A 13,651-nucleotide genomic window follows, 5' to 3' on the forward strand; every position below is an offset into this window, starting at 1 on the left:
AGAGCGGCGGCGATCAGGCAGCACACGCGGCTGGCAAAGTGCCGGCTGCGTGTGCTGCTTTTTATTTGATTAAAATCGGCCCAGCAGGGCCTGAGCGGCGACCTCCGGCGGTGTTGGACGAGCTCAGCTCGTCCAGACCGCTCAGGTGGTTAAGAGACACTGAAGCTAAAAAAATTATATATTGAATTGGTTGTGTAGTAGGGATAATTTCTAGAACATTAGAAGCAAAGAAAATTATTTTTATTTTCAGTTATATAGTGTTTTTATTATAACACTAGCTGATTGCCCGGCGTTGCCCGGGTATGTATTTGGCTGGTGTTGGCTCCACCCACGTTTTTTAAAACCCTAACACACAATTACTCAATGACCAAATTTATGAGCTTTGCCGTCTTCGGCATAAATAATTTGCATTGAAATGAAAAAATCTGCTTGGCTGATTGTGTCTCCACCCCTTTTCTGAATTTGAACCTCAGTCACCCAATGACCAACTGTTCCAGGTTTGAGGCCTGTGCCATTAATAGTGCAAGAATGGTAGCAATTAAATATTCCCCTTGAAAAGCAATAGGTGAAGTTTAATTAACTTTTGTAGGCCCCACCCACTTTTCTGAATATTATTCCCAGTCACCCAGTAGCCAACTGTGCAAGGTTTAAGAACCCTGCCATTAACAGTGTAAGAATGGCTGCAGTTTACATTTTCTCAGTGAAATTTGTATTTGTCTCCACCCACTGATGACCCGGCGTTGCCCGCTTATGTATTTGGCTGGTGTTAGTTCCGCCCACTTCTTCTAACCATAACGCACAAACACTCAATGACCAAGTTTCTGAGTTTTGGTGTCTTTAGCATCAATAATTTGTATATTCCCATAGAAATTAAACAAATCAGATTGGCTGTTTGTGGCTGCGCCCCTCTCCAGCATTTGAACCCCAGTCACCCAATGACCAACTGTAGCAGGTTTGAGGCATCTGCTATTACCAGTATAAAAATGGCAGCAATTTAAATATTCCCCTTGAATCAACAGGTGAATTTTGATTGGCTATTATAGGCTCCACCCACTTCCCTAAATATTAATCTCAGTCACCCATTGACCATCTGGGCAAAGTCTAAGAACTCTGCCATTAACAGTGTAAGAATGGCTGCAGTTTCAAAGTGAAATTTGTTTTTGGCTCCGCCCACTCCTTGTAATCTGGACACAAAGTCACTACTCAATGACCAAGTTTGTGAACTTTGGGGTCCTTGGCATCTATAATTTGTATTTCCCCATAGAAATTAAACAAATCTGATTGACTGTTGGGGCTCTGTCCCCTTTTCTGAATTTGGAGCCCAGTGACCCAATGACCAACTGTACCAGGTTTGAGGCTTGTGCCATTAACAGTGCAAGAATGGCAGCAATTTTAATATTCCCCTTGAAAATAAACAGGTACATTTTGATTGGCTTTTTTAGGCTCCACCCACTTTTCTGAATATTATTGCCAGTCACCCAGTAACCAACTGTGCAAAGTTTGAGAACCCTGCCATTAACAGCAAAGAAGGGCTGCAGTTTACAATTTCCCAGAAAAATCTGTTTTCGGCTCCACACACACAGTCACTACTCAATGACCAAGTTTATGAGCTTTTGGGTTCCTGGCATCAAAATTGTGCTAATGGAAGCAGTTTATCCAGCAAGGGAATCTGGCTGTTTGTGGCTCCGCCCCTTTAGGGAAATTTGAACCCCAGTCACTTAACGACCGACTGTAGCAGGCTTGAGGCCTCTGCAATTACCAGTGTAAGAATGACAGCAGATCAGTTTCAATATTCCCTTTCAAAATCAATAGGTGAATTTTGATTGGCTCTTGTAGGCTCCACTTAATTTTCTGAATATTAATCCCAGTCACCCAGTGACCAACTGTGTCAAGTTTGAGAACCCTGCCATTAACATTGTAAGAATAGCTGCAGTTTATATTTTCCCATGTAAAAAGTTAGTGGTTTTTGGCTCCGCCCACTATTTCTAACCTTGACATGCAGTCACTCAATGACCAAGTTTATGAGCTGTGGGGTGGGTCTTTGAAATCAATAAGTTGCATTTTACGGTAACATTTTTACCATTGAAATTAAACAAATCTGATTGTCTGTTTTTGGCCTGCTTGCTCCCTTTTCAGAATGTATATCCCAGTCTGCCAGTGACTGACTGTCCCAGATTTGAGGCCTCTGCCATTAAGTGTGTATGGATGGCAGCAGCAGTGTATGAATGACCATTAACCTGCTGAGCGGTCTGGACGAGCTCAGCTCGTCCAACACCGCCAGAGGCTGCCGCTCAGGCCCTGCTGGGCCGATTTTCGTCAAATAAAAAGCAGCACACGCAGCCGGCACTTTGCCAGCCGCGTGTGCTGCCTGATCGCCGCCGCTCTGCAGCGATCCGCCGCGAGCAGCGGCGAAAGAGGGTCCCTCCAGCCGTCTGAGCCCAGCGTAGCCGGAACAAAAAGTTCCGGCCAGCGCTAAGGGCTGGATCGGAGGGGGCTGACGTCAGGACGTCGGCTGACGTCGATGACGTCACTCCGCTCGTCGCTATGGCGACGATGTAAGCAAAACAAGGAAGGCCGCTCATTGCGGCCTTCCTTGTTTATTCTGGGCGCCAGAGGCGATCGGAAGAACGCCTCCGGAGCGCCCTCTAGTGGGCTTTCATGCAGCCAACTTTCAGTTGGCTGCATGAAATAGTTTTTTTTTAATTTAAAAAAAACCCTCCCGCAGCCACCCTGGCGATTTAATCAGAACGCCAGGGTGGTTAAGAGTGAATGAATGAATGAAAAACAAAACGGGAATTTTGATTGGCTGCTGTAGGCTCCACCCACTTTCCTGAATATTAGTTCCAGTCAAGTTTGAGAACCCTGCCAATAACAGAATGGCTGAAATCAATCTAACAAATCTGATTTGCTGTTCGTGGCTCCACCCCCTTTAGTGAATTTGGACCCCAGTCACCCAATGACTGACTGTATCAGGTTTGAGGCCTCTGCCATTAACAGTGTAAGAATGGTAGCAATGTAAATATTCCCCTTGAAAATCAATTGGTGAATTTTGATTGGCTGTTGTAGGCTCCACCTACATTTCTGAATATTAATCCCAGTCATCCAGTGGCCAATTGTGTCAACTTTTGGAACCTGCAATGTAAAAAATTAAGTTGTTGGTGCCGCCCACTTTTTCTAACCTTCACTCCAATTATCAAGTTTATCAGCTTTGGGGTCTTTGGTATCAATACTTTGTATATTAGCATTGAAAAATAAACAAATCTGATTGGCTGTTTGAGACTCCACCCTCTTTCTGAATTTGAACCCTAGTCACCCAGTGACCAACTGTACCAGGTTTGAGGCATCTGCTATTAACAGTATAAGAATGGTAGCAGCTTAAATATTCCCTTTGAAAATCAAAAGGTGAATTTTTATTGGCTGTTGTAGGCTCCACCAACTTTCCAAAAGGGAATCTGGCTGTTTGTGGCTCCGCCCCTTTAGGGAAATTTGAACCCCAGTCACTTAACGACCGACTGTAGCAGGCTTGAGGCCTCTGCAATTACCAGTGTAAGAATGACAGCAGATCAGTTTCAATATTCCCTTTCAAAATCAATAGGTGAATTTTGATTGGCTCTTGTAGGCTCCACTTAATTTTCTGAATATTAATCTCAGTCACCCAGTGACCAACTGTGCAAAGTTTGAGAACCCTACCATTAACGGTGTATGAATGGCTGCAGTTTATATTTTCCCAGTAAAATTTGTTTTTGGCTCCACCCTCTTTTTGTAAACTGAACACACAGCCACTCAATGACCAAGTTTGTGAGCTTTCAGTTTCCTAGCATCAAAAATGTGTGAATGGAAACAATTTATGCACCAAGGAAATCTGATTGGCTGTTTGTGGCTCCGCCCCTTTAGTGAATTTGGACCCCAGTCACCCAATAACCGACTGTAGCAAGTTTGAAGCCTCTGCCATTAATAGTATAAGAATAGCAGCAGTTTAAATATTCCCCTAGAAAATCAATAGGTGAATTTTGATTGGCTGTTGTAGGCTCCACCCACTTTCCTGAATCTTAATTTCATTCACCCAATGACCAAGTGTGGCAAGTTTGAGAACCCTGCGATTAACAGTGCAAGAATGGCTGCAGTTTACATTTTCCTATTTAAAATGAATGTCTGAAATGTGATTGGCTGTTTTATGTTCTGCCCACTTTTCCTGGATTTGTAACCTCGGTCACCAAGTGACCAACTGTGCCATGTGTGGGGTCTCTGGCTTGATTACTGTGAGAATGGCAGCCTTTTACATTTTTTCCATTGACATGAATGGGTGAAATCTGATTTGCTGTTTGTAGCTCCGCCCAGGTGCGCAGGGGGGCACGAGACCCCCAGAACATATCATCCCAGGTTGTAAGGCAGGGGTCTCAAACTCAATTTACCTGGGGGCCGCAGGAGGCAAAGTCAGGATGAGGCTGGGCTCACAAAAAAAAAGTCCTCAAATGTCATTATTAACAGTTTGAATTATTTCTTCTGAACATGAAGTGTCCGACCTTATAGTTCGCTTCAGTGCTCCCATTACAAGTAATCCGCCGTGTCCCTGCAGCAAAACGAGGGCTGCAGATCCCCCAAATCGCCCGGGGGGCAATCCGCAGGCATTTCCTGGAAGAGGCAGAGCTTTCAGCTTCAGCTCTGCCCCTCCTGACGTCTATCGCAGCGGATCACCACCTCTGCCCGCCCCTCTTACTCTTCCTTCACAGAGAGGGGCGGGGAGAGGTTGGCGATCCGTGCGCCGATTGACGTCAGGAGGGGCAGAGCTACAGCTGGAAGCTCTGCCCCTCAGCGCAGTCGTGGATGTTTGCCCGGGGGATTTGGGGGCTCTGCAGCCCTCGTTTAGTGGCGGGGATGCGGCAGATTACTTGGGAGCACTGAAGTGAGCTATAAGGTAAAATAGTTCGCTTCCGTGTCTCTTTTGCTTTTGCCCGTGCGGGCCACCAAATATTGTACCGAGAGCCGCAAATGGCCCGCGGGCCGCGAGTTTGAGTCCCCTGTAGTAAGGGATCTGCATACCAAGTTTCGTTCCAAATTGGTCAAGCCGTTTTCGAGTGATCGCGACACATACACACACACACATCCGATTTTATATATATAGATTGCATCCTTCTCTATTATTTGCATTTTTCACACTACTCAGTATTCTAAATGATTTTACAGAGCAGGCCAGTGAACTTTTGAACTGTCCGCTGCAGAAGAAAAAAACAATACAATAACTGACAGTTGAGATAACAAGCTGCAGAAGACAGAGCTCTCTGCGACTTTGATAGTCGTGGCCGCTCAATGGCTCTTTTGAGTAGATAACTGGAGTTTGTTAACCCTTCCTGCACTGGAAATATGCAAATTAACCATTGTACCCTTAGAAGCTAAACACACCTCCAGAACTGCTGGAATGCAATGATGTGTCAGCTTGTTAATTTGTACAGAGCCATAATAATGCAACATGCATACAGACTGTTTCGGATTGTTTGATCCTCATCAGTGCATGGCATGGATTAATTTGGCTCTGTGGAGTAGTGCTTGTAACACCGAGAGGTACAGACTAACCAGCAAGGTCAGCTTGTGCATCATCGTCCATATGAGACCTTGTGTTAGGCCACTAATGAACCTCTCCAGTCCCTTTCTTTGCAGTGTTGACAATACAGTATGCAAAGAATCGTATCACATTGTCCACAGATGTTCATTTGTCATAAATCGCTCCAACAAACACCCCCCCAATCATGGCTACCATCCATCCTTGTCTGTGTTACAAGACAGGTAAAAAGGGTGGGAGGGCATTTGAGCGCCGCCATAGGCTGTAATGTGAATTACGGCTATAGCGACTTTCAGTATTTCATTTGGGCGCTGGCAAAAGACGGAGTCCAAACTACAATCAGAACAGTGGAATGTGGCCGGCAGTGATAGCTGAAAGCCGAATTGCATGTTACCCCCACTGTACCGCGCCTTGGGGGGTGGATAGTAATTACTGCTGCTGGGAAATTGGCTACGGCGGGTGAGCCGTTCTGTGAGTCTTGTTCTCTTCCTACTCTGACTGCATGCTGTTAGTGTAAACACAGTACAGAAATGCTGCTCCTGTAATCTCTGCCGCCTGATGAAAATGTTTCACCTTGCTTCATGAGTGAACCGGCCCTGACTGGCAGTATTTCAGAAAACACCACCTTAGAGGTCCTTGCCTTGAATTTATCTCTGTCCACAGAGGAGCTCACGATCTAATTCTTACTATAGTTAGCCCAAAAGAAAATGTTGCAGCCGAAGAAGAGTGCCCCGACGTCTTTCGTGGCCATTGAGCACTTTATTAGGGGACAAAAGAGAATGTAAACCAAAACAATAGTGAAAGAATTGCTCTTTAGGTTGTTTAGTATACATACAAGTGATGAGAAGAAACACATTACAAATGGGAAGAAAAGAATGTCTCCAAAAATCCAAACAAATGGAACTAAGACTCCCCCAACCCCAATAAAGACAAGCAGAACGCTAAGTCAGCGAGATCCCCCATTTATGAGAGTTTTTGCAGGTGTTATTCGAAGACAATTGTCATCTCTGCCAAAATTATTCAGTCGGCCCGTGGATTTGATAAATGATAGCTTTGTAAAATCTCTGCTTGTAAAACGGGGAATAGGTTGTCAGGGGGGGGGGGAGTTCACTTGGCTGATCTCACAGCTCTACGGCCATACCCTGCGGAGATATCAGAAAGTGATGCAGGTGCAAATTAGCAATAGCGAGCGAAGCCAGAGTACATCCGCTGCTAAGTGAAGACACAGCGAAAAGAAGAAGATACGAAAAAAACGGGCGCAGAGACTTGGCATTCAGCAAAGGCACGCTCTCTTTAGCATGCTCCAGTGCAAGTGTATTATCATCTAGGTTTGTGTATACATTGGCAGATTGTGAGCTCCTCTGAGGACAGTCAGTGACAGGGCTATGTACAGGTATGGCTGGTGCACACCGAGCGGCTTATTCAGCATTTCTGCAGCCGCTGCGGATCCGCTTGGTCAATGTATCTCAATGGGGTGGTTCACACCAGAGCGGGAGGCGTTTTGCCGAAACGCATACTCCCGGGGTGAGGCATTTTTTAGATTGTGGATGCGATCAGTTCAGAGCGGTTTTGCAGGCGTTTTTGTTACAGAAGCTGTTCAGTAACAGCTTTACTGTAACAATACATGAAATCTACTACACCAAAAACGCTTCACAAAACCGCAAAATGCTAGCTGAAACGCTACAGAAAAAGAAGAAAAAGCTTTTCAAAATCTGCTAGCATTTTGCGGATCTGCTAGCGGTTTTTGGTGTGCACCAGGCCTTACTCTGTAATGTGCTGCAGAAGATGTCAGTGCTATATAAATACATAATAATATGGTAGGACATTACGCTGTGACTGTGGTAGGAATAGATTCTAAGCTACTGTAAGGACAGTCAGTGGCATGGCAATGTGCTCTGTAAAGTGCTGCAGAAGATGTCAGTGCTATATAAATCGATAACAATAATATGGTAGGACATAAGACAATGGCTATCATTCATAAAGCATTTCCGCATGCGGAAATGCTGAAAACAGCTGACTTTACCGAGCGCTTAGCAAAATGTGTATTCATAAAGGCTGTTTCCGCATGAAAAGCTGACATTCCCGAGCAGAGCGATAAATTACCGCCTTGTGCGGTGATTATCTTAAAAAATTTAACAAAATGTTAATTCATAAAGATTAACGCAAGCGGTATGCGGACGGGGAATACCGCTCCCATGGAAGTAGCGATAAGCATGCGGAATACATTTAAGTGAATGGAGACAGACCTCCCAAGCAGCAGCAGTGAGAGCAGCGAACGGAGGGACTCAGGCAGCTTCTCTGTTTCCGCAAGCCTAACGACAGCCTTTTTTCGGCACGTATCACAACTGGCAACATTTTTATGAATGACCACCCAGAAGTCTAAAATACCGAAAGCGGTATTTTCCCGCACGGATTTTTGTTACCGACCACGCTTTTATGAATGATAGCCAATGACTATGGTAGGGATTAGGTTGTGAGCTCCTCTGAGGGCAGCCAGTGACATGACTATGTACTCTGTAAAGTGCTGCAGAAGATGTCAGTGCTATATAAATACATACTAATAATATGGTAGGACATTAGGCTCTGACCATGGTAGGGATTAGATTGTGAGCTCATCTGAGGACAGACTGACATGACTATGTACTATGTACAGTGCTGCAGAAGATGTCACTGCTAAATAAATACATACTAATAATATGGTAAGGACAATAGGCTCTGACTATGGTAGGGATTAGATTGTGAGCTCATCTGAGGACAGACTGACATGACTATGTACTATGTACAGTGCTGCAGAAGATGTCACTGCTAAATAAATACATACTAATAATATGGTAAGGACAATAGGCTCTGACTATGGTAGGGATTAGATTGTGAGCTCATCTGAGGACAGACTGTGACATGATTATGTACTCTGTAAAGTGTTGTAGAGGATGTCACTGCTATATAAATGCATAATAATTATATGGCAGGACATTAGACTGTGACTACAGTAAGGATTAGATTGTGAGCTCCTCTAAGACATGACTATGTGCTCTATAAAGTACTGCAAAAGATCAGATCCAGGAAGTACTCTTGGGTGGCGGCTTAGCTTCTGATTGGAGGAAGATAGTGAGGTGGAGAGCGGCGGGGGGAACTACGCTATGGGGGAGGCGGTGCTGCTAAAATTATTGACAGGCTGCAAGGTAAACATCAGGCTAACAACAAGCAGATTGTCGCTAGCCTGGCGATATTTTCAGGGGGGACAGCAGAGCCCAGGGGGGACTTGCAGCTCCAAAAGAGAGACACAGAGACATGTCATTGTGCACATGACATACCTCTGGGTCCCATTAAGATTTTAATATTCCACCTCGGGTTCTCTTCCCTGCTGAGTGTGATTCTGGGCAGAGATTCTGCAGTTGGAGGGGTGGGTATGTTGGACGGCCGCAGCGTTCTCCACACCAGTGCGGACGAGCGGCTCGCACAACGGCGAAGCGTTCCAGGGAAACACGCACAGCGGTAACAGAGGGATTCTCACGTTTCATCTAAATGGGATATTGATGCGCCTCCTCCAGCTGGGAATCACTTATCATTACGCCTCTGTCATACGAAACTAACGATGGCGACATTACAAGATTTTTTATAGATCCCCTGGATAAAAACAAGCCGGCCCCGCCTGTTGCTGTACTCTGTTAAAGGGGAACTCCTATAATTATTGGATCGCGCTCTAAATAAGATAACGGTTTTCATTAATCATTTTCTTTTCTATTTCTTGTGAGTTTTCAGGAAACCGCATACAAGAAATAATGATACAATGAATATAGCTGAAACTTTCATTAATAATTTTGACAAAAATGTTTAATGTTTACCTGGCACAGCAGATCACTGGTCTTCCATTGCTCCTCCTCTTCAATGTACTACTTACTGCCTGCTCACCCCCTTCCCACAAGCAGTCACAACCACACCCTCTTGTAATATGTAAAGTGTTGACATGACTTAAAGGACACTCGAGGTGAAAATAACCTAATGAAATAAACAATTGTATCTATCCTTCTTCTCCTAAAAATGACTTTAAAAGATATTCCACGGCTTTATTTTATATTGAAATGTACTTTTTGAGGTTCTACTGTTTTTGACCAATGACACATTCATTGAAGTGTCACAGAGCTAAAATTTGTGAACTATTGACCCTTTTAATCTCTTTCCTGATTTCAGAAGCCATTTTATGCTAGGAAAGTGTTTTATAGTTGGAATTTCTTATCAGTGAGGGTCACACTGTAGTCTGACCCAGTCCTGACTCAGACAGAAACTGCCACTTACATACCTGATGTTTAACTCTTTCAGGCAGAGAAAAAAAAGGAACACAGCCTAGTTATTTGTGTATTTGGCACTGTACATTACATGTCTATCTCATCATGTCACATGTCACCTCGGGTATCCTTTAAAAGGACAACTGTAGTGAGAAGATCATGGAGGCTGCCATATTTATTTCCTTTTAAACAATACTAGTTGCCTGGCTGCCCTGCTGATCCATTTGGCTGCAGCAGTGTCTGAATTACACCAGAAACAAGCAGGCAGCTAATCTAGTAAGATGTGACAATAATGTCAGAAACACCTGATTTGCTGCATGCTTGTTATTATTATTATTTATTGTATTTATAAAGCGCCAACAAATTACACAGGGACTATAGCTAAAAGTATTAGAGGCAGAGGATCAGCAGGACAGCCAGGCAACTAGTATTGCTTAAAATTAAATAAGCATGGCAGCCTTGCTTCAGAAACCTGCAGTGAGAGGAATATGGATGCTGCCTTGTTTATTTCCTTGTAAACAATGCCAGTTGCCTGGCAGCCCTGTTGATCTTCTGGCATAAGTAGGTTCTAAGTCAAAACCCTGGAACAAGCATATGGTTAATCCAGTATAACCTGAGTTAGCTGTGTCAGAGTACATGATATGCTGTATGCTTGTTCAGGGTCTATGGCTAAAAGTATTAGAGACACAGGATCAGGAGGACTGCCAGGCAACTGGTATTGTTAAAATGATATAAATATGGCAGCCTCTATATCACTCTCACCTCTGGTGCCCTTTAACCACTTAAGTACCAGCGGTCTCAGCCCCTGTAAGGACCAGAGACCGCTGGCACCATAAACAGTGGAATACTGACGAATCGCCGCACATACCCACCACAACCGCCGTCCATGCCGCACGCTGGGAACCTCAGGACACCCACTCTGCTATCAGAAGAGTCCTATGAGCCGGTCAGGAGCCAATGTCTATCAATGTAAGCCAATGGGAGTTGCTTACATTGATAGACAGTGCCAGGCAGAGCAGGGACAAGGTCCTCCAGCACCCAAGGCTGAGACACCAAAGTGCGCCCCTCCATCCCTCCCACTTCAGCCATCACACACTGATTGCTATTAGATTAAGAGGGCCACAGGGCCCACAACCTCCCCAACACCTTAATATCTAGTTATCTGGCTTGCAGTCACTGCCAAGTATCCCCTTTTCCTATTTCTTTCTGCTTCATACACAATTAGGAATGACAACTGAATGAATTGTGCGCCCCCTCCTACACTGCGCCCTGAGGCTGGAGCCTCTCCAGCCTATGCCTCGGCCCGGCCCTGGTGCCAGGACCCAATGAAATCGGCTACTAGCCCGTTCACAGGGCGTAGATTTCAACTAGCATCGTCCTTAACTGGTTAAAGAGAACCTGGGATGGCGAGGGAGAGAAAAATTATACATACCTGGGGCTTCCTCCATCCCCCTCCAGGCTGATCGCTCCCTCGCCGTCCTCCTCCACTTCCTGGATCTTCTGCACATGCCTGTCGCGCTCCCACCAAGGGCAGAACACTCCCGGCCACAGGAGTGCAACGGGGGAGTGTGTGCGGCCGGACTGGCCCCGACTGGAGGACATTTTGGGGCCAGTTACAAAAGTCTTGTGGAGGCAAGACCTGACTAACAGAGGGAGCTACAGCCCCATGGCAGAAGTGGGGGGCGCCGAGCTGGAGGGGGTAGCAGGCAGGAAGGGAGGCAACGGACACAATGGCGAGGAGGGGAGGTCGGACCCCCCTCCCTCACCTGGGTCCCCCTATCCTCTCTATACCTCCAGCCATTACCACAGTGTAGTAGGCAGCCGGCGCGGAAGTGATGACTACCCTTCCACGTTCCAGCGTGCATTCCACCTCTCGTCATTTCCTGCAATGCCGCCCACTCTACTGTACAGTGGGCGGCATTGCAGGAAGTGATGAGGTGGAACGCGGAAGGGTAGTCATCACTTCCCCGCCGGCTGCCTGCTACACTGCGGTATGGGCTGGAGGGGGAGCGCAGACCATGGGACTCAGGTGAAGAAATGGGGGGGTCCCCCCCCCCCACTGCTGTGCACGTTGCCTCCCTTCCTGCCTGCTACCGCCTCCAGGCTACCTATGCTGGGGGCAATTATACTACCCCAGGAGGGGGGGGGGGGGGGTGGCATCTTCACAAGTATGCCTCAGGAAGCAAAAAGTCTAGAACCGGCCCTGGGGAGCTGCACTATAATATAGGCTGCCAGTGTATTATATGTATTATAGATATACTAGTAAACGGGCTGTAGGTCTCTCTCACTGCCGCATGTCAGCACGCATGTGCACCCGCCCTCCGCCCGCACCCCCTGGCCCCGTCCTCCTCCTATCCCAACGGCTACACATGCACAATAGCCAAAACACACTGGGACAGGAGGATGACGCAGGAACAGTTAGGGCCCTTTTACACTTAATCAGTTGCTCTCAGTTAAAAACGGAAAGAAAACTGATTTTCAAAGTAAGTCCCATGTTTTCCTATGGCACCTTTTACACAACGCATTTTAACTGAAATCTTCTTCCCAATGCACTGCTATGGAAAAAACGCATACCAACTGATTAAGGGCCCGTTCAGATCACAAATGCGGATGGCCATGTGTGCGGAACGCGTGTGGACCGCAACACATGCGAACACACGCCATCCGCGTTTGTGTGCGTTACGTGGCTGATCCCATCACTGAAAAGTGAATGGGACAGCCGCGCGTTTTGACAAAATCTGCGTGCAGCATGCGTTCCCGGACCGCACAGGTCCGGAACGCATGCAGTGTGAACATCAGGCGCGCTCTATGCACTGTCTGATGTCGTGCGTGTCGGCCTTCTGCACGCGTTTCCAAAACGCAGCTGGAAACGCGTGCAGTCTGAACGGGCCCTAAGTGTAAAAGGGGCCTTAGGGTTTTATTAAATAGGGTAGTCAGAAACCACAGGACACCTTCACAAGTCTTGAGGAGCCCCGACCTCACTGTTACAATACAATAACATTTCTATAGCGCTTTTCTCCCATAGGACTCAAAGCGCTTAGGCTCTCTCAGATTCAGTAATTAGTAGGATGAAGTATTCACACAACAAAAGTTATATTTCTGCAAATGCCAAACTGAACAGGTGGGTTTTCAGTCTGGATTTAAACACATCCAGGGATGGAGCTGTCCTGATCTGGTGAGGTAAGGAGTTCCATAATGTAGGAGCAGCATGACAGAAGGCTCTGGGACCAAAAGTTTCCAAGTGGACTGGGTATGACTAGATTATTAGAACCTGTGGATCTGAGATTACAGGGATTGCTACGTAGCTGCAGCATATCTTTCATGTATCCAGGGCCCAGATTATTCAGGGATTGAAATGTCAGTAGGCCGATCTTGAATAGGACCCTCCATTCTATAGGTAGCCAGTGAAGGGAGTGCAGGACTGGCGTTATGTGGCAGTGGCGGGGTTGGTTGGTTAGCAGTCTGGCAGCAGTATTCTGTATCAGCTGTAGGCGGTACAAGACCTTTTTTGGAAGGCCAGTGTAGAGAGCATTACAGTAGTCCAGTCGGGAGGTAACGAAGGCATGAACTAAAGTTGGTAGATCTTCTGGGGGGGATGAGGTGCTTGATTTTTGCGATGTTCTTCAGGTGAAAATAGGATGATTTCACCACAGCAGAGATGTGAGTTCTGAAGTTTAAATCCCCATCAGTTAGAACTACCAGGCTATGCACATGATCAGAGCTGCGTAGATCCGTGCCTCCTATTCCCAGTGGTGAAGACTGCAAGTTAAGTTGTTTTGTTGTCATGCTCTGCCCTCCAATCAGCAGG

At 46.2% G+C, this 13,651-nt stretch overlaps 1 protein-coding gene across 2 annotated transcripts in view; it reads left to right on the forward strand.

The window, feature by feature from the left end:
* Positions 1 to 13,651, forward strand: part of NBL1 (NBL1, DAN family BMP antagonist) — a 55,650-nt gene that overhangs the window by 12,817 nt on the left and 29,182 nt on the right. The gene's annotated exons all lie outside the window — the stretch shown is intronic.

Source organism: Hyperolius riggenbachi, chromosome 6, assembly GCF_040937935.1.
Source record: "Hyperolius riggenbachi isolate aHypRig1 chromosome 6, aHypRig1.pri, whole genome shotgun sequence".
NCBI lineage: Eukaryota > Metazoa > Chordata > Amphibia > Anura > Hyperoliidae > Hyperolius > Hyperolius riggenbachi.